A 21,790-nucleotide genomic window follows, 5' to 3' on the forward strand; every position below is an offset into this window, starting at 1 on the left:
GATGAGGAATAAGAGTCTATGTTCTACAATTTTCCTTTCAGAATTTCTTGTATTCATGGGTCAAAGAAGTTATTAAACAGAACATCAGGATCTAGAAGTGAGTTTGAACTATTTTATTAGTTTTAAGAAATGCAAATACGTGGAGTAAAGGAAAATGAGAAAAGGAACTTACTATTTTGCAAAAATGGATTGCTTAAGAAAAAAGTATACAAATGGAGAAAAGGTGGAGGCAGTAGATATTTCATAAACATTCTTATATGAAATGTATAAATGAGGTTTGAACAAATCAGTAAAAATCAAAAAACAACAGGAAACTGGCAGGTAAACTGGCATAAAGAAGAAAAGTAAAGTGGGAAGGAATGGTCACAAGCAAATAAACTTTAATTTTGAAAGGATTATAGTAAAGGAAAATGTAAAAAGAGAGGAAGAAAATAACATCAGGATGTTACCTTCATGGAGATAAATGAGTAGGAACAGACACCATTTCAGTTACAAATTACTAATGAACATAGTTTTCCTCTTTCTCTATTTTATAAATTTTTTTATAAAATTCTATTAAGAATGATTAGGGAGGGATGGGAAGAGCAATAAGTAAATATTAAAGAATAAATGAAAGAAAACACAGTCAATGACCATACTAATGAAAGTTAGATGAACCTTCACATAAAAATAGAAAACATTAACAGAATGATTGAAATAAAAATCTAATACAATTGTGAGAAACAAATTTGAAAAAATATTCAGAGTTAAAATGAGGAACTGAAGCAGAAGTGATTATGCTTCAACAGAATTCAATGACAATCAGGATCTCAGACAAGGCAGCAATTAAAATAGACAAGCAAGGAAACTCCATTACATTTAAAAGTACCATAGATAATCAAATATATCAATATTTAATCTTTGAAAGGCAGAATGGTATAGTAGCAAACTGTCCTTTATCTAGTTGTGATTGTAGGCAAATCATTTAGCCTCTCAGAAAATGGTCTCTCTAGGCACATACCTAAGATTATAAAAGATGGGAAAAAGGTGCCAACCTACACTGATAGACTTCTTCAGTAGGTACTCTCTCTCTCTACCAATGAAAAGACATATCCAAACTATATTGCCTATTTAATATTTATGATATCATAACAACAAATTTCTTAAAAAGAAAAGCTCTTCAAATTATAGAAATGAACATCAACTCTAGGATAGTTGAAGACCCTTTCAGACATAATAAAAACATAAATCCCAAAAAATTACAAAAAAGAAAGAAGCTGAAACTAGAACAGAACTAGAATAGATATGATAGATCATTGGCCATTGCTGATTGAGATCCAAAAGAAGTAAACATATTTCTTTGCAATTCACAACACTTTTATAAAAATAACTATGCTAGGACACAAAAACCTCATAAACACAAAAAAAGATTAAATATTAAGCTTATTCTTTATTGACTACAACATAATAAAAATGACAATCAAAAAAAGTCTTGAAATATTCAAACTTAAAAGGGAAATAAATATAATAGCCCTAAATAATATTTGATTAAAACAATAAACCATAGAAACAATAGGATGTTTCAAAAAATGAATAAAATATACCAAAACTTACATCCAAAGCAGTCCTGAGGAGAACTATTCCATTAAAAACATAAAGTCCAATAGATTAAATAAACTATTTTTACAAAACTGGAAAAGCAAAGGATCAAAAAAAACCTTTAAAAAATTCTGACACCAAAAAAAAAAAGAAATCAATTAAATTGAAAACAAAAATCTATTTATAATAAATCTAGTAACTAGTTTTCCATTTGCATTGCTCTTCTCATTGTGCATGTTGTTTTCTTAACATTCCTTCAATTCTGTAAATCTTTATGGTCCTCTGTTTCCATCACAGTCAACATTTCAATAGCACAATATTCCATTACATTTTTGTACTATAATTTGTTTATGTTTCCAATTGATAAATATTTACTTGATTTCTTTTTCCTTTACTGCTACAAGAAGTACTGCAATAAATATTTTGATGCATATCAAATATCAAATCATATTTGTACCAATTGTATTTTTTGAGTGTATGTCCAAGAGTGGAATCCCGAGAACAATCAAATAATACAGACATTTAAATCACTTTAGTTATATGATTCCAAAATGCTTTCTAAAATGGTTGTACCAATTCACAAGTTTCCTTCCCCCAACCTCTATGAGCATGGGCCATTGTCATCTTTTTCTTATCTCTGTCAATTTGCTGAGTGTAAGGTAAAAATTTCAAGGTTGTTTTGATTTGCATTCTTTTTATTAGAGAATATAAAATTTCTTCTATATGTTATTAATAGCTTACAATTCTTTTGAGCACTGTTTGTCCATTTCTTTTGATCACTTATCTACTGAGGAAAGGCTTTTATATATCTATTAACTGTCAATATAAATTAAATACTAAACACTTATTCAAGAAATTTGAAACATATCTTAGGTGCACTCATTTTGTTTATACAAAATCTTTTAAATTTCATGTAATTAAAATTATTTAGTTTATATTTTTGCTTCTATTTATTGTTTAGTTAAGAATATATCCCAAAAGATATTGCAGTCTACTTTTTGAACCTCAAAGATTTGATTAACTTTCCAAAAAATAACAGGATATAAAATAAACCTGAAGATCAACATTCTTTCTGTTTATAAGCAAAAAAATCCAGCAAGAAGATGATCAATAAGAATTCATTAAATAATCACTATGTTTTACTTAGCACAGTCACTGGGGATACAGAGAAAAGTCAAAACATGACTTCTACCCTTAAGGGGCTCACGTTGCTAACAAGGGAGTAAAAATTCAAATAACTGTGAATTTACAAATCATAGAGAGAGAGTAATGTTTGTGGAAGGGAAGGCATTGGGAGACTAGGCTGATGGAGAGGGAAGATGGAATATCTGAAACACCATCTGGAGAAGGTGGAATTTCTGTGTTAATGTTAAAGGAATTCAAATAATGTAGAAGATATAGAAAAATAAGGTGGGAGTTCATCCCTGGCATATGTCAATCAGCAAAAAGGGAGGGAGTCAAGAGAGAAGTGCTGATATGTGGAACATGTAGGCCAGTATATTTGCAATATAGATTTTATGGAGGGAAAGTATCAAAAGATTTAAGTTCCATTCATAAAGCACACAAAATATTTATGATATCTAGACCAATTTCCAAGACATACAGAGGACTGTAATGAATAAAACTACAAGTTACCCTTTACTAAATAAATGAATGAATAAATAAATGAATTAATGAATGATATAACTGGAGAATTGATTGTTCATGGTTAGACAATGCCATTTAAATTTCCAAATTCATTACCATACCAAGTGAACTCCAAACAGTTACTTTAACAGAGCTAAATATTTGTGTGACTGTGTCTGTTTGTGTGTGTGTGTGTGTGTGTGTGTGTGTGTGTGTGTATGTGAAATCCAACTAGAAGACCAAAAAGTCAAAAATTTTAAGGAAAATTATAGGTAAAAAAACAGCATAGAAAGGAAGGGAATCTAGGCATACAAAATGATATTATAAAGGAGTGACCATCAAAACTATTTGGTACTGGTTAAAAAATTAAAATGTTGATCAGTAGAACACTATGAACTGCAGAGTTAGAATCAATTGAACATAATGCAATAATGTTCAGTAAGTCCAAGGAAACAAAAATACTGCTTTGAAGGTTCACTACTTAGTAAAAGTTTCTGGGAATAATTGAATAGGAATTTAGAAGAAATTAAGCTTAGTTCAATATCTTACAACATGTTTCATAATAAGCTTCAAACAGATAAATAAAATAGTTATGAAAAGTCAAGTCATAAGCAAGTTAAAGGAGAACAGAAAGAGATACCCTTCAAAACTATGGATAGAACAGTTCTTGATCAAACAAAAAATTGAGAAGATTCCCAAGACATTAAACAGTTTTGATCACATAAATTTGAAAAAATTTGTAAAACTAAAATAGGAGAAATTAGGTTGCTCAGTGGGCAGAGCACTAGCCCTGTAGTCAGGAGGACCTGAGCTCAAATCCAGCCTGACACTTAATACTTACTAGCTGTGGGACCTTGGGCAAGTTGCTGAACCCCATTGTCCCACATCAAACAAAAAAATAAAAAAATAAAAAGAGGCTAAAAGCAAAGCAATTGAAATGACTTCTGGTAAATGAGAAAATCAGCAGCAAATTTATTTGATAAAAGTCTGCTATTCAAAACCTATATGCAGTTGAGACAAATATATGAGTCAATCCTTAATATATATTATGAATGGTCAAAATATGTGAATGGAAAGTTCTCAAAAAAGAGGAAATCCAAGTTATCAATAATGATATGAAAAATTCACCAAATTCATCAGATTTTTTTTCCAATCTAGTATAATTTGCTGGAGATTTTTTCCCCTCCTCTTTGTTTTCCTATTTTAACTATTATCATATGACCTGGCTCCCTGGGATATAAGAAGTCAAGGCAATGTAAAAACAAAAGATATTCAAAACAATCTGTTTTTAAGATGATCTAAATAAATAGAAAATAGAAAATCAAAACAAATCTAAGGTCCACTACACATCAATCAGATTATCAAGGATAACCAGAAAAAGTAATTGACAATCATTGATTGTGGGAAGACAGAAACAATAATACAATTTGCAGGCAGATATTCTGAATATCAATTTGGAAAAATCCCTAGGCTCTGAAAAACCTTTGATCCAATTATACAACAACCAAGTATATACACCCAAACAGCATAAAGAACTTGGTCAAAGATCTATATGTACAACAATATTTATAGGTGTGTTGTGTCATAGCAAAGATCTAGAAACACAAGGTGTGCTCATTAACTGAGGAATGGCTAAATAAATTATGATATATAGATTTAAGAAATACATGTAAGAAATGACAAAAGGAACAAATGCAGAGAAACCTGGAAAGAGTTGTATGAACTAATATAAAGTGAGTAAAATCAGAATAATAATTCATATGCTGATCACAAAAATGTAAATGATTACATATAACTGAAAAATTTAAGAATTCTAATCAATACAATAACTTATCTTACCACCAGAAGACTATGTCTCCCAACACTTGAAAGAGGTATAATAGATTATAAGCGCAGAACGACATGTTTTCATGTGTCAATGACCAATACAAATTTTCTTTGCTTTGCTATTTATTGGTCAAAAGGAACAGCAGTGAGGCAGTGATAGTTATAATAATTGCAACAATAAACCTAGAAAAAATTAATGAAACATTTAAGAAATATATAGGAGAAAAAGTAATTTCAAAAGGCAATACAGAAAATCAGGACAATTTTGGTATTACCACATTTTTAAAAGCTATATGAAATAGATTTGTGGTTTCATAGAAGTACTTCCTCTGGTCTTCATAAATGTAAATTTTGATGCATTCATGATTTTCTAGTTCATAAATTAAAAACGAATATCAATGCTATTTATTTAGTATATGCCAGAACCTTCTCAAAATGTCATAACACAATTTATTCTTAATAATTATATCAGGGCAAAGATTACTTCCATAATGAACCCAGAAAATCATTGCTAAATATTATGAAAAGCTAGGCAGAAAACTTAAGAACTTGGGGACAGACCTAATATTCTGCTGATTGAAAGCAGTGGCTTTGGAAGAGAAGTGAACAGTTGGCTAAAGAGATTGTGACTTAGATGGGATTAAAGATTTCTGTACAGACAATACACAAAAATTATGGGCTTTTGACCATGGATAGAATATGGCTAATAAGAGCTGATCAAAAACAATCTTTATTTCCTTGAAGTCTTAGGAAGTAAGTACTGAAAATACAGAGAAAAGAAGGAAACTGCCTTTGGCATATTTACTAAGCTACCATGCCAAAAGAACACTAAGGACACATAGAAAGAATAGTATTGGAACTCAGTAATTCACAAGAGACAAAATCCAAGAGAGGAACCATCAGTAAAAACCTATTGTCTTAGATGTCTATACACAAATGCGCACAAAGCAGAGTTTTAAAAGACAGCAGGTAGGAGAGAAGACTGAAATTCTAATGCAAGCACACATATTTGATTGCAAAGATTTTACAAAGGCTTAGTAGGATAAATTTCATGACTGGAATGTGAATATCTTATTCAAAAAATAACAAAATAGATGAACAAGAAATGGTAGAATAACACTGCATGGGAACAAATCTATATACCAAAGGTTCCCATGGTAAAGAACATTTTGGTGAAAAATCAACAGTAAAAATATAGGCAAGTGCCTTACATGGAAGGAAAAAATAAGTAGGTCATTTGCAGAAACTAGATTTTTTAATTTAAAAGAACTTGGATGATGATGTGTGAAACATAATACATATCTTCAAGTGTTTTAAGAACTAACATTTATTTTTTACAATTTTTTCTCTAATCTTGCTTCCCTCCCCCCACTCCCCACAGAAGGCAGCCTGTTAGTCTTTACATTGTTTCCATGGTATACATTGATCTAAGTTGAATGTGATGACAAAGAAATCATATCCTTAAGGAAGAAAAATAAAGTATAAGAGATATAAGCAAAATTACATAATAAGGTAACAGTTTTTAAAAAAAATTAAAGGTAATGGTCTTTGGTCTTTGTTCAAACTCCACAATTCTTTCTCTGGATACAGATGGTATTCTCTAACTCAGATACACCAAAATTGTGCCTGATTATTGCACTGATAGAATGAGCAAGTCCATTAAGGCTGATCATCACCCCAATCTTGCTGTTTAGGCGTACAATGTTCTTCTGGTTCTGCTCATCTCACTCAGCATCAGAAGAACTACCATTCATAAGAGGGCAAAGTCCAGAAAACAAAATTCGAAGTAATGAGGCAGAGTTTCAAAGAGGCAGATATAAGTTTGATAAAAGAGAAAAAAACATCACATTAAAGGTCTCTCCAAAAGTAGAATGAACTATTTAGGAAAGACTGAAGGTTTTACAAATAAAGGTTGAATGACTACTAGTGAGGGGAGATTCAGTGATCTGTAAACCCCTTTAAGTAAAGACATTATTTTGGTTTCGGTTTTGTATCCCAGCACCTAGCAGAGCTCCTTCCACATAATAGTTATTTAATCAATGATTGTGGAACTGAATTTTTACTCAGGTATGGATTTAACATGACAGGCTCTGAGGTTTCTTTCAATTCTGAGATTCTAGAAAGGTAGCAACTTTCAGTAGAAAGAGCACAGGATTTGGAATCTAAGAATTTGGACCCCTAGACTGAGGGATCTGAGTCTCAGTTTACTTCTCTCTAAAATAAGAAAGATATTTATCTTAAGGAAAGGATAATTTTGTAGGACTTTGAGATATAGTAGAGGACAGAAAGGACAGGTCCATGGGATCATGAGGAGGACACTACTAAACAACTGAACAAAAACGTTTTGTATTTATTTCAGAGAAAGGATAGTAGGGAAGAATTTAGAATCTACTTCCTTATTCTTAGGTAAGTAAACCAAGCAAGAGGACTTAGTAAAGTGAAGTCTGTGGTTTCAAAAGATGCCCCACTGAAACAGCTCAGACAAAGAATAGCAACTCATACTAATGGTGCCCTAGAAATAATCGCTCACACTTATATTCTGTTTCAGTGTATGCAGAGCACTGTCCTCATAAGAACTCCATGGGGTGGATATTTTAAGATTTATTACCTCAAATTTACATATAAGGAAGCTAAATCTCAAAGAGATTAAATGATTTGCTCAGGGTCAGACAGTTAAAAAAGTATCAGAGGCAGAATTTGAACTCAGGTCTCAAGACCCCCAATCTAGCTCTCTATTCATTACATTACATTACATTACATTACAATGTTCTGTATCACAAGACATTATCATCTCATTTTACATCCAGACAAATTGATTGAATGAATCAGAGTTATGCCAAGTCCAAGGAATAGTGGAAATAAAATCAGATTATGCAATTTGTTCATATCCTATTTTATAGTGAGAAGCCATTGACATAAAGTGAGCCCAGAAATGATAGGATAGTTAGAAGTTATTATTTGCTCAGAAGACTACAAGTTTCCATAATGTGTTATATTATACACTGAAGGATCCCCGCAAGGCCCAAATTATCTCTACAATTCTACAGATACTTCCTGTATTTCTGATTAAACAGGCACTCCTTTGATAAAATTTTCAAAATTATACTCAGACATGCCCAAACTACATGAAGGCAATCCCAAAATTTCATTAAAGCATTATTAAACATAATAAATCTGCCTCAAGTGCAAATTATCCTATAGACATATGTTATCATAATGTTAAAATAACTATTCTATTCTGAATAAATTCTTTTTTGGTACATTTTTTCCTGAAGATCAAAATAAAAAAAAATCATACTTCTCAGCTACTTTTCCAAATATTGAGTTCATTTTTTCTTCCTATCCCATAATCTTGTATACATAAAGAAGAATGCTTATTGGCATTTCAATAAATCCTCTCTAGTGCCTAATAATGTACATAATTTGACAAACCAGCAATCTCATGAAAGTGGATACTCCCTCCAAATATAGAGAGTAACCCTGTACCTGCTTACCTATCCTAGGAGTATAGAATGATTTTAATTCTACCTTTGTTGATTTGGTGATTTTGTAGTAAACAGCTATCTTTATAAATTTTAATTGAATATTTCTTAAAATATCAGTGAATTTTCATTATCACTGTAATAGTGTTCTTTTGCAAGATTGCCTGTTTTTATTTAATGATCTTTTCTCTCCCTCTTATCCACATGATCTCTCTTCCTCTTACCTCAGTTACCCTTTTTAAACTACTCATGACTCAGTGGTAGGAAAGCAGCTGTAGTGACAGCTGGTGAGCAGTGAAGCAGGTGAGCATCAAAGGAAACAGAAGAGTCAGCAAAGAAGAGAAGTGAGTGGAAAGTTTTCCGTATGAATGTAGGCAATGTCTCCTTTACTAAAGCCATTCTTTAATGTCTCTTTGTAGTATACACGTGATTATAGGTCATCAAAGCCCATACCAGTGAGTGCAAAAACTGGCAGGTGATATCAAGCTGAAAAACTTCAAGACAGACCTGATGACAGATCTGTCTATCTTCTGAGAATCAACCTTAGCAATTTTGGAGAGAGTCATCAGAGGAAGATGAAATTTTCAGTCTCAAAAGCCTAGGAGACTATTTACTAAGCTAAAAAGAGGCTACATCCTGTATAGAATATCTACAATAGGTGGATAGTAATAATACAAAAGAAATCACAAATCCTTAAATTATTAGGTGATACAATGCATAGCAAGTCAAATATGGAGTGGGGAAGGTCCAAGGTCAAACCTGACCTTACACATTTCCCAGCTATGTGACCCTGGACAAATCACTAAACCTCTTTTGGCCTCAGTTCCCTCATCTGTAAAATGAGGACAATAAAAGCACCCATCTCTGAGTTCTTGTGAAGATCAAATGGGATAATAATTGTAAAGTACCTAGCATAGAGTAACTGTTATGTAAACAACATTAGCTATTATTAGTTTTATGACCAATCTTTAATGGAAATCTTGAGAAATCACCCAGATTTTCAACCCTGATGTCACCTTTGACTCTTTCTTCTTCAACATCCATATCTAATGAGCTTCAAAAGCCTCACTTAATCCTTCTATCCCTACTAGCCTCTTTGTTGCTATTCATCTATACTCAGTACCTTTAATTCTTTCAAACTATGCTAAACCCTCTGCATCTGCCTTTTAATATTAGCATTCAACTGAAACTCTTCTCTCCAAGATTAACAATGATCTTTTAATTGCCAAATCTAATGACTTTTGCTTGATTCCCATCATTATTGATCATACTTCTGATGTCTGATGCTGTGGATAATCCTCGTCGCAACTCTGGGATTTTAATGACATAATGCAAATGATTTTTTTTACTATTATTAAGAAAAGTACCACCATCTTCCCAGTTACCCAAGCTAAACACATTGATGTTATTCTCAACTCCTTAGTCTCCCTCATCTGGGAGGGAGCAAATTTTCAATTTGTTACCAAAAAAATCATATTGCTACCTTCACAATATCTCTCATAAGCCTCTTCCTTCTAATCCCACAGTCATTTCCCCAGTTTATGTGTCCATCATCTCTTTCCTGGACTATTGCAATAGGTCTCCCTGCCTCCACATTTTGTTCCCATACCAGACTATCCTTAACTCAGATTTATTTAAAACACAAGTCTTTCTGTGTCATATCTCTTCTCAAATTCCCATGACTCCTTTATTACCTCCAAGATCATATAGAAAGGTTTTACAAATAAATCTCTTTTCAAAATGATCTCTTACTGCCTTTCTAATCTCATTATATTTTAATTTCCTCCACACACTACAATGCAGCTAGACTAACCAACTTACTGTAGTTTATACTCCACCTCTGTGACTTTTTACTAATTGCCCCTCCCTCCCTGGAATACTCTTCTTTTTCACCTTCATTTCTTACCACCCCTGGCTTGTTCAAGACCCAACTTAAATTTTACATTCTTCAGAAAGTGTTTTGTTGTTCAATGGCTACACAGCTGGTCCTGGAGTCAAGAAAATAAGTTCAGTCCTGTCTCAGAGACTCACTAGATGAGTGACCCTGGATAAATCATTTAATCTGGCTGCCTAGGTACTTCTAGGTTCTAGGAATTCATTCCCTCATTAACTCCTTTGATGAAAATAAGGATTCTAAGCACAGCTTAGGTGAAAACTCTTACCCCAAGTCTTTCCTTTAATGTTCTCTCTATTTCTGCAAATTATTTCGGACTTGTTTGTTACATCCCTTAGTAGAATGTGGATTCCTTGAAGAAAAGGCTTATTTCATTTTTTCCAACCCAAGTAGCTGGATTATTTATCTAGGACCAGGCAAAGAATATGCCTATAGGCCAAAGCAAATGACTCTAAGACTATCTAAGACAGTACATAAATCCTAAAAAATCACCAGAGGCAGAGAAGGCTTAAGTGACTTTTCCAACTTCACATAGCAAAATCAGTGACTATCCTTCCTAACTCCCAACTTAAAACCTTGTCCAAAATTCTAAGCTGCCTCTAGGCCTTACAAAAAAAGGAGACCCTGAGTAAATATTGCTCAATTTGAATTCAGGCCACCAAGTCCGCTAAAGTCCTATTTCTCAAAGTCTTGATCAAAAGTCACCTCCCCAGTGAAACCTTTCCTAACCACATCATCCTTGAAATTCTTGTATTATTTTGACCCACTCAGGTGTAGAATTATATTCCACCTTATCCTGTATCTACCTTATCTCCCAAACTAAACTAAATCTCCAAGAACAGGGATACTGTCAGCAATTATTGGTATCCCTCCACAGTGTCTAGGTAGGGCAGCTAGGTGGATCAGTAGATAGAGTAAAGGGCCTGGAATTAAGACCTGTATTCCAATCCAAGCTCAGACACTTCCTAGTTGTGTGACCTTGGACAGGGCATTTATCACTGTCTCAATTTCTTCATCTATATAGTGATCTGAGAAGGGCCTGGCAAACCACTCCAGGATCTTTGCCAAGAAAACTACAAATAGGTTCTGAAACAATTGAACACAACTTAAAAAAGACTGGACTAAATAGAGTAGCTGAGATCTACCTAGGACATATTAGCCAACCAATCAATGTTTGTCAAATTAGTGAATTTTATCACAGGCACAAATAACTATGAAATTATACAGATTACATGATTACCTAGTTGATGGTCCTCTGATTACTCAAAAAAGCAAACCATTTAAGTCTGGCTTGAGCCAGGTTTATGAACTAAATAATGTTAGTTAACTAATGAAAAAAATAACTAATTTAAGAAGCTACTTAGATTAGTCAAAACTTATATTTGATTAATCATATACTTGCTTACTACTCTCTATTCCCATCCTCCCCAAAAAATATCCTGTTGGTTTGGGGGGTTTTGCACCATAGTAGGTCTTCAGTGTAGTTTGCTTACTTAAAAAATGAAACCAGGCCAGATAATAACAACATACTTTTGGAACTGATTCTAAAATTGAAAATATAATATGTTTAACAAAGAAAGGTGATAGAAAATGGCAACATGACATGTTTCATAAAAACAGATTGTTAAAATGCAATTCAGATATAATGATGTTACATTTGGAGAATAGAGCTGAATCAAAAACAATGGACAAGAAAATAGCAATATGTGAAATCAAATTATTAGAGGATTAAATATTTTTCTAGAATTCATTTTTGCAAGTGTTCTGTAATCATTTTAGTAGCATTGGCATAGAGTGTGTAATGGTGTATACAAGAGGAGTAACAGTCTTGCTGCTTGTTGAAAGTTAGTACTTTCATTAATGACCAAAAAGGCAATGAATAGCAATTTTGTAAAAAGTTATATGTCATATATTTTAAACAACCCAAGTACTGCAAAAAGAAAACTTTGAAGAAAAAAAGGGGTGGGGGACAGTAGTCACCAGAGAGGATAAGAGACATACATTTGGTATTAATGCAAAGCACATATATTCAATGGGAAAAGGCATGAATGCTTTAAAAAGCAGTAATGCAAATGGCACAGAAATAAACTAGAAAGGAGTTTGGAATTCAATAGGGCAACAGAAAAAGCCAATAAAATGTCTGGGCTGCAGGAAAGGAGTCATCGAATTGCTAGTGTGTGTGATTATACCTGGCAAGTGCCTATAATCATTTCTGGCTACCTCATTACCAAAGAAGATTTAAACAAAAATGCAGGTGAGAAGCAAAAGGCAAAGAACAATCATAGAGATGCAGGGTTTCATGAGAGACTGAGAGTCTTAAATGAGAACATTTATAATTCCTATACTTATTTTGGTTAAGCATTAATTAAGAGAAGGCTAACCACCTGATGAGTCACTGAATGTGGTCCAAGTGTTAAGTCAAGAAATAATAATTGGTGTATATAAAAATATTATTAAGCCACTGTTCTGAGCTGACTCGTTATTAGGCTAATAAGGAACTGCTCACAAAATGAAATAGTGAGTACAGTTATCACTAAAGACACACAAGATGGAAAAGTACTAAATATTTGATGCCATCTATTTAGCTTAGGACTTTTACTTAAGACAGGTTTTAGGGCTTGACTTTTAAAGAAATGCTTCTTTTACTCACATTCTGTAGCCCTTCCTGGATACAAACATGTTAGGATTTCGGGGCCCATTTCCCCACAGCATCTGTAGTAGCCAGATTCCTTGGATTCAGGATCCAGGGACTACTCCTAATCCTTAAATTTCAAGACTTTTTCCCTAGGCTCTGGGCTCTTAAGATTTCTTCCCTAAATTTACTTTCACTTCCCTAAAGATCCCCTCTAGGATTTGAGATCTAGAATAAAATAAATGCTCCTACTGCTCTCACTCAGGACTAGAAGAATCGTTCTTGAGCTTCTGCTAGTTAGAATATAGAGAAGTACTGACAATTCAGGTGCAAATGTGTTTCTTGCTCCTTTGGTTTATCTCTTCCTAAGGCAGAACAACATAATTAATTGGTTAACCTTCTATAGCCCTTGCCCTTAAAGAGGCAGTATCTTACTACCCCATATATACAATTCTACACCAGAAATAAAAGTCACAACAACAATAACAAAGTATTCATCTTTTAGCATTATACCTGTTAAAGGCAGAGAATTCATAGTAGGGTTCGCAATGGAATCTCAATGGAATACAATTGGGATTGTATAATAACAATCCCTTATAAAACAGGTCAGCTAGGTGGAACAGTGGATAGGGCTTAGGGTCTTGAGTTCCTGAAGATGTGAATTTAAAATCAGCCTCAGATATGAGTCCCTGGACAAGTCACTTAACCCGATTTGCCTCAGTTTCCTCATCTGTGAAATGTGCTGGAGAAGGAAATGGCAAACCACCCTAACATCTTTGCCAGTAAAACCCCAAATGGGATCATGAAAAGTCAGATACAATTGAGCAAAACATGACCATTAAGATGTTTAGTTTTGAAACTGTACTATAGTCACAAGAACTCTAGATAGGAAATTAAAAGACATGGCCTAAATCTTAGCTGTACTATTTATTTAGTTGCTGTAGGACCTTGAACAAGTCACTTATCCTGGATTTGTTTTGACTCATTTCACTGGTTTAAACTCCCAGAATAAAATACTTCTCCCAGTTTAAACTCTTCATCTCTAATCTCATCATCAGGTTGTTAACAAGACTGAACTGACATCATTCTCTCAGCCTCCTCTCAGTTCTAATTGAGGAATGGAAGGTGGAAGTCAGGACAGTGGCTTTAATAATATTCTTAAATATATTCCAGTTATTATTTCTTGACTTCCCACCTGGCCCACACTCAATGACTCACCAGGTAGTTCTCCTGCTCTTATGCTTTCTTTTATAGATGGAGAAACTGGATTTTTTTTTTGGCTCACTTGATTCTACTTCTTCTGTTCTGCCAATTCCACAGAAGGAAATGTTCTATACCAAGTACCCCAGTGACTCTACCCCCATCTTTTCTGTTTGCTTTTGTATGTGATCTTTTTCTGTTTAGCTCTTGAGCTACTTGAAAGCAGAGGTTTTCTTATCGTCATCATCAACATCAGCCTTGTCATTTATCATTCCATTATCATTCTGTTGCTGATTTCAACCCCAGCACTTAACACATAGTAGTTACTTAATACATGTTTTTTGGATTGAATTAGACTTGACCTCTATGGGTTTCAATTTCTGCTTCAGTAAAATGAAGCTGATCTCTAAAATCCCTTTCACCTCTAGTTCCTATGCTCTTAAACATAAACATAGTTCCAAGATTTCTCCCTTTATATGAAACATTGATGGCTATTCCCTTTTATCTTTTTTCTATTTCCCCTTTCTATGTTTTCTGACCTAACAGTTTCTATTTCTTAATTCCAGTGAAATCATGGATATGGTAAAAGAAAAAACTGTTAGTTTCAGTTTTCCATGTTTCAAAGTAATTTTATTAAAATACAAATGTATATAAAATATATATTATATATAATTTATATTTATATAATCAAAAAACATAGAATATTCTGTTTAAAGATTTTTTAAAGCTAAAATCTGTGGAAAGGAATGTGGTCTTTTCAATAAAGGGCAGTCATTATTGGAGGCCAAACTCTAAAAGCTTCCATTGAATTATAGGGCTATTTAATTTAATCAACAAATTTAAACACTGTCTACAAATGAGTAACAATAATAAAGGTTCTAGTTTCAAAGAAAAATCATTTCATCAATATTTTAATATTCTATTAGATCTCTGTTCTCATCTTTGTTATCACTTCCATTTCCAGTCATCTAAATCTTCTGAGCAATCTTTATGCTTAAACAACTATATATACTCCATAGGGTTCATCCCAATATACTTGAGGCATCCTTTTAGACTTTTTAATATTTTGTGAATAACAGTGTAGCACTCTATCAAACCATTATTTCTTGCTTTCCTACATGACCTCTCTACTCCTATCTCCATACACCTCCCTGATGATGTATTTTATTCTACTTCTTGCCCATAAATCATTGGTAGTAACATGCTGTAGCCTACTTACATTTAGTCTGAATGTATTCATTGCCCTTTGCCTCATCAACCTGGTACCCTGGGGTTATAGAACTACATGTCTGTAATTATTTATATTCCTGTGTTAAATGTCTGTGTTAAAGAATGGTGGTAGTAGTTGATGGTGATAGTGTTAACAGCTTAGGATCATTATAGATGCTATACAACTTCAAAACTGTAATCCAATCAGCTATCATTCTATTGAATTTCAAATTCAGTATTAGAGTTTTTTAATGACCAACAAGGAGATAAAAAGATGGATTAAGAAACAGTGCCTGTTTGGGTTTACAGCATTGGTTACTTTTTTGCCTTCTCTTTTATAGACTTCAGGCAGTACTGAAAAACCTTCAGTACAGAAATATAAATAGGTGTTCAGAATAAAATATAAACTTCAAACTCTGGCATTTGAGGATCTTCACAATCTAATTCCAACCTACCTTGCCAGTTTTATTTTATATTATTCTCTTCTAGAGATCACTCAACATTCCAACCAAATGGGACAACTGAGTATATGTATCCATCTCTATCTGCCTAAGGTCCTCCATTCCTTCAAGGTCTAAAATGAAATGTTGTCTCCTTTACAAGTTCTTCTTTGTCCTCCTCCAGGTAAAAATGATCTCACTTTAAATTTCTCATAGTACCTCTCCTTTTATAATAATCTTATTTCCTAGTCTCTAACACTGTCACACAGAAAAAATGCTTAATAAATATTGACTGAATTTAATTAAATCAATTTAACATAGATGACCTAAGCTCAGAGAGGATCATTAATAGAAGACTGACCATTAAGTAGTGATCTTTTTGACCCACAGCAACTCATACCTGCCTCCTATAAAACTTCGAGTTGGAATGAGAGTAAGACATCAGCTTGCTCCCTAAGTGGGATTTCAATAGAAAGAGAAACAATGTACTTGACTGAAAGATGTGCAGTTTTAGGGACTTTTAATCCTAAGGATACCTAAGATTTGAAATATATTTTTAGGGGGACAGAGCACATTGTAGGAAAATGGTGCATCATTGCATTCTTATATCACAATCATTCAAATTATTGTATAGCGAGGGCTAAGAGAAGGAACTTCAAATTGCCTCAGTTGAAGGAGTACCATAGTTTTTAAAATTCTCCCAATCCCAGAACAATCATCAGGATGATAATTATGATGACTACTTTAGATGTACATAATTTTTGGTCATTTAATAGAAGCTTTTCTGATATTTCAAAATAACAGGATTTCAGACTGGGAAAAAAGTTCAGAGACTCAAAGTAAATGAAGATTCCCCCTTGCAATATCTCCAACAAGTGGTCTTCTTTCATTACCTCAAGGTCTCCTGTGAAAAGGAAACCTAAAATAGCCCAATCCACCTTTTTTTTAAAGGATTTTGCAAAGCAATGGGGCTAAGTGGCTTGCCTAAGGCCACACAGCTAGGTAATTATTAAGTGTCTGAGGTCGGATTTGAACTCAGGTACTCCTTACTCCAGAGCTGGTGCTCTATCCACTGTGCCACCTAGCTGCCCCTCCAATCCACTTTTAGATAAATTTTAATTACTAATAAAATAAAATTCCTTCCATTGACTCTAAATTTGCTCATCTGTACCTTCCACCCATTGTTTTCGTTCTGCTTTCTCTCTTCTATTTAATAGCCCTTTAAGTACTTGAAGACAGCAATAATGCCTTCCTATGTCTTCTCTTCTCCAGGTGATTCTCATATGGGCATATTTCTGAAGTATTTTCATCATCCTGAAACATCTGGATATTCTCCAGATTGTCATTATCCCTCTTAATATGTGGTACCAGAAACCGAACTTAATAGTTCACATGGAATCAAAGAAGAAGTAGTATTATATTGTTCATTGTCAACACTACATTTAATGAAGCCTAAAATCATAACAGTTATTTTATTTGCTATATCATGCTATTGCCTCATATGTAGTACTTTACATTTGCCACTATTAAATTTCACCTTATTGGTATGGTCCATTGTTCTAGAAATGGTAGAGATCTTATTTTATTCCTTTAATTCAATTATATGATATGTTAATTATCTCTCTCAGCTTTGAATCATATATAAATCTGTATACGATATATACCACCACTAATGTCATTCACAAAACTTATAGTCAGCACAAACCAAGAACAGACTACCAAAGCATTCTCTTAATACTGACATTAAAACATTAAAAATTACTGACTAGGGGCAGCTATTCTTACAGGACCAGGACTTCTAAATGGTTGTACTCATCTTTCATTACCTAATTTTGCTTCTATCGTTAATATTGTCTGATTTTTTTGTTGATAACTCCCTCCTTTCTCACTAAATTATTCTGGTTTGAACATTCATAACTTCGTTCTCTATCAATTCACATGCCTCTTGAATTGAATTAACATCTGTTTGAACTTGGTGAAATCTGCTTTCCCCAAATCTACTACCTCATTTGACCCTCACATCAAACTTGTAAAAAAGGCAAGTTAAATATTATTCTCATTCTTCAGGTCAAGAATTAAAACCCACACTGTTCAATTGATTAACTGAATATCAGATAACTTGTAAAAAGTTGGGCTGATTTCTACAACTCCTTGAAAGTAAGAGATATGTCTTATATATCTTTTTATCACCCTTGTTGTTAAGTACAATGCTTTTTATCTAGTAGTCATTTTGTAAATATTTGTTAAATTCAAGTATGTTACAGAAGAAATAGACTTTTCTGGACTGACTTGGAAATACAAATACTATTTATAACCCAGATTCTATGGTGGGGTGGGGGGTGGGAGGGAACTGTTTTCTAATTTCCAAACTACTAGCTTTCAAAGATACTCATGATTTGGGAATTCCCTTAGTGATTTAGGAAATTTAAGTTAGAGACTTAGGGAAAACTCCTACCAGGTGAGTTCTCCAAAAAAATACTTCAGTTCTAAGAACTGAACATAATAGTCAACATATGGTCTGATTTGTTCAGAATACAATGGGACTGTTACTTGTGTAATTCTGGGGTTTATGTCTCTTTTTTATATTAATAGCTTTTTTCTATTTATATATAAAGATAGCTTTTAACATTCATTTTTGTAAAATTTTCTCTCTCCCTACCTGCCCTTCCACTTCCCCAAAATAGCAAATAATTTGATATATATTACATATTAAACATATTTCTATATTAGCCCTGTTAGGAAATGACAAAGAGGTGAGTCTGTCATAGTTGAACATCACACAATGCTGCTGTTACTGTGTACAAAGTTCTCCTGGTTCTGCTCAGTTCCCTCAGTTTCAGTTCATGTAGCTTTTCCAGGTTTTTCTGAAATCTACATGTTCATCATTTCTTATAGATCAATAGATCCATAGCATTCATAAACTATAATTTGTTCAGCCATTCCCCAATTTCCTATCCTTTGCCAGCACAAAAAAAAATGCTACTATAAATAATTTTGAACATGTGAGTTCTTTTTACATTTTTATGATCTTTTTGGGATATAGCACTATGTCCCTTTTAATGAAATCTAACATTGAATTTTCATTTCTGTTTGTGGTTTTGTTTTCAATGTCATATCACACTGTTGAAATATTTTAAGGGTTATGGTTCAGATTTTTTCCAGACAAATGGCTATCAAGTCACTCTTCCCCATCTTACACTTAACAATTTGATTTTACTATGTAAAATATATATTTGTACTGATCCCTATTATATTTTATCTCATTAAATTGGATCCAATATTCTAGTCTGTCAAAATCTTTTCAAAAACTTCTAGTGTCCTCCAGTGCATTTGCTATTCCTTCAAGATGAATGCCATCTGAAACTTTTACCATCTATAGTTTTATCCCAATTATTAATAAAAATATTAAATAGCATAGAATCTCTGAGAGAAGCTATTGAAGTCCTTTCCAACTTGCCATAAAAGCTTTCATGAGTTAATGGTTCCAAATCTATCAACATTTCCCATACTCCACCCATCTTTTTTTAACTACTGGGTACCAGAGAATATAAGAATCCTTTTGCCCAAAACCCCAGCCTCCTTCCTATCCAAATCCAACCAGGATCTCCCCTGTCTAGTGGCTATGGGGCATATGCTCATCATGTTCTTGGCTATAGGCCAGTCATGGCTATTCATCTGACAAACTGCAATATCCTAAGAATCACTTGGCCTTGCCACTAACCCTGAAAATAAATGTTCCTATATGTGTTCCTTGGAGAAGGCTGAGAAGAAAAAAATTAGTTGTCTGTTTTCCAAAGACTCTGCTTCCTTGACCAAGTCACATTGTCATTTCTAAACACTAGGCTTTATCATAACTTTGAAAACTAGAAATTGTCAATATAAACCTTTTACATCAAAGGAAATTAATCATTTTAATAAACCTCTATAGTATATACCCAGACTTCTAGAGTTTAAGGAAGGGAAAATATATGATACTACACAAAGGAATTTAGAAGTGTTCTTTCTGGAGTATTCTTTCTGGAGAATTTAACCAGGATGAAGATGAATAATAATAAGGAACATTTAAGTATCTTGGGGACAAAGGAAAAAATAATTGGCTTTTTATCTTCTTAAAATTTTCTCTGTTGGAATTCTCCTTTCAAATGACTGACTATGGGACCAATGTGAACCTCTTCAAAGAGATGTAAGGCTGAAATGATGAATCAAAGAACCAACTGGATATGTTGTCAGTTTTCTATACCTTATAAGTTTGGAAAATAGAGGAGCAATATCACAGAACCAGTCACTCCAGCATTTACTTAGAAATCTAAAAGCAAAATGAGACTTGTGGTTCATAACAATTTAACCTTGTATTACAGAGAATGAACTCAGGAGGCAACAATCCAATGGCTTAAAATATGTGCTTCTTAATTCATATAACACAATATTTAATTCCTTTCTTGGAACTTTCATAAGCTTCAGAGAACTAAATTTGCTATAGTAAAGAATATAAGCAACTCTTTAGAAAAATACTAAAGGGACCAACATGACCATATCAGTGCAGAGGACACATAAGCTCTCCAGGAAAAATTGTAATCTAAATATCTTAGGTGAAAACCTTAGATTGGATTTAATCATCCAATAATAACCTACTATGTACAACATACTGTACTTGATTCTAAGGTAGATACAAGTGTTTAAATAAGGTTTGGTTCCTGCTTTCATGAAGGTTATGGTCCAGTATGGAGATAAAAGAAAACCAAATATATTCACAATATAGTCTATACCATTACATGATAAAAAAAATCTTTAGGAAGGTGAAAAACAAATTGCCATGTGAGGGCACAGTGAGAAGATTATGATAGAAGGTCTCCTAGAGTAGATGACTTTTGAGTTAATTGGAATAGAAATTGAACAGAAAAAGAAAAGTAAAAGAAAAGCATTCTAGATCTGAGGAAAATGATGAGAGGCATAAAAATGGGAATCTGTAGAATTCTTCAGGAAATGAGAAGTAGCCAACTTGATTAATATGTAGAAAATGTAAGGTGAAAAATATGTAATAAGACTTGAAAGATGAATTATCACTAGATTATGATCAGCCTTGAAAGCCAGGCTAAAGATTCTGTACTTCTTAATAGGGTGTCACTGACATCTAATTCCAATAACTGTTTGAAAGTGTCTATGGCCAAAAATTTTTTCATCCCTTCCTTGGCCAACCTAATGATAAATCTCTCCATATTTAGTTATAAGAGGCATCAATCCATCATCAAACTTGTAGTCAAAAGTTTTTATAGATTAGCAATGCATGCTGAAATTTACACTCCATTGATTTAGACTTTAAGAACCCACTGTCACTGTCATGCCACTGAGGCCTGAGACTCTAGAAAAGGTTTGAAATCAAAGTCAAAGTTTTAGAGCTAAAAGTTTCTTTAAAGGTTGTCTAGTCCAGTTTTCTAGTTCACATTTGAGGAAAATGAGATTCAGAAATTTCTATATCCTTATTCTAACATTCATAATAATATAATATCATTGTATTATATATTATGTACTAGTATACATACAATATTTCATAGAAGATATATTAACTGCTAAATACAATGACTTTTTTGAGTCATCCTTTTTGTTTCCATCTGTTTATCAGATATTTCCATCTGAAAGTTCCATCAACATCTCAAAATCATTATGTCTAAAAACAACTCATTATCTTTTCCCTTAAATCTGTTCCTCCTAACCTCATTTTTGTCAAGGCACTACATCATATTGTATATTTTAATAATTACATTATTAGAAATAATATGATAGCTGGAATTTATATAGCTCTTTGTCTCAGAAATGATTTTATAAATGAAATTTTATTTAATCTTCACAACTGCTAATTAGGTGTCATTATTATTATCTCTGTATTGCAATGGAGAAAATAAAG

Source organism: Macrotis lagotis, chromosome 1, assembly GCF_037893015.1.
Source record: "Macrotis lagotis isolate mMagLag1 chromosome 1, bilby.v1.9.chrom.fasta, whole genome shotgun sequence".
In the NCBI taxonomy this organism is placed as follows: domain Eukaryota; kingdom Metazoa; phylum Chordata; class Mammalia; order Peramelemorphia; family Peramelidae; genus Macrotis; species Macrotis lagotis.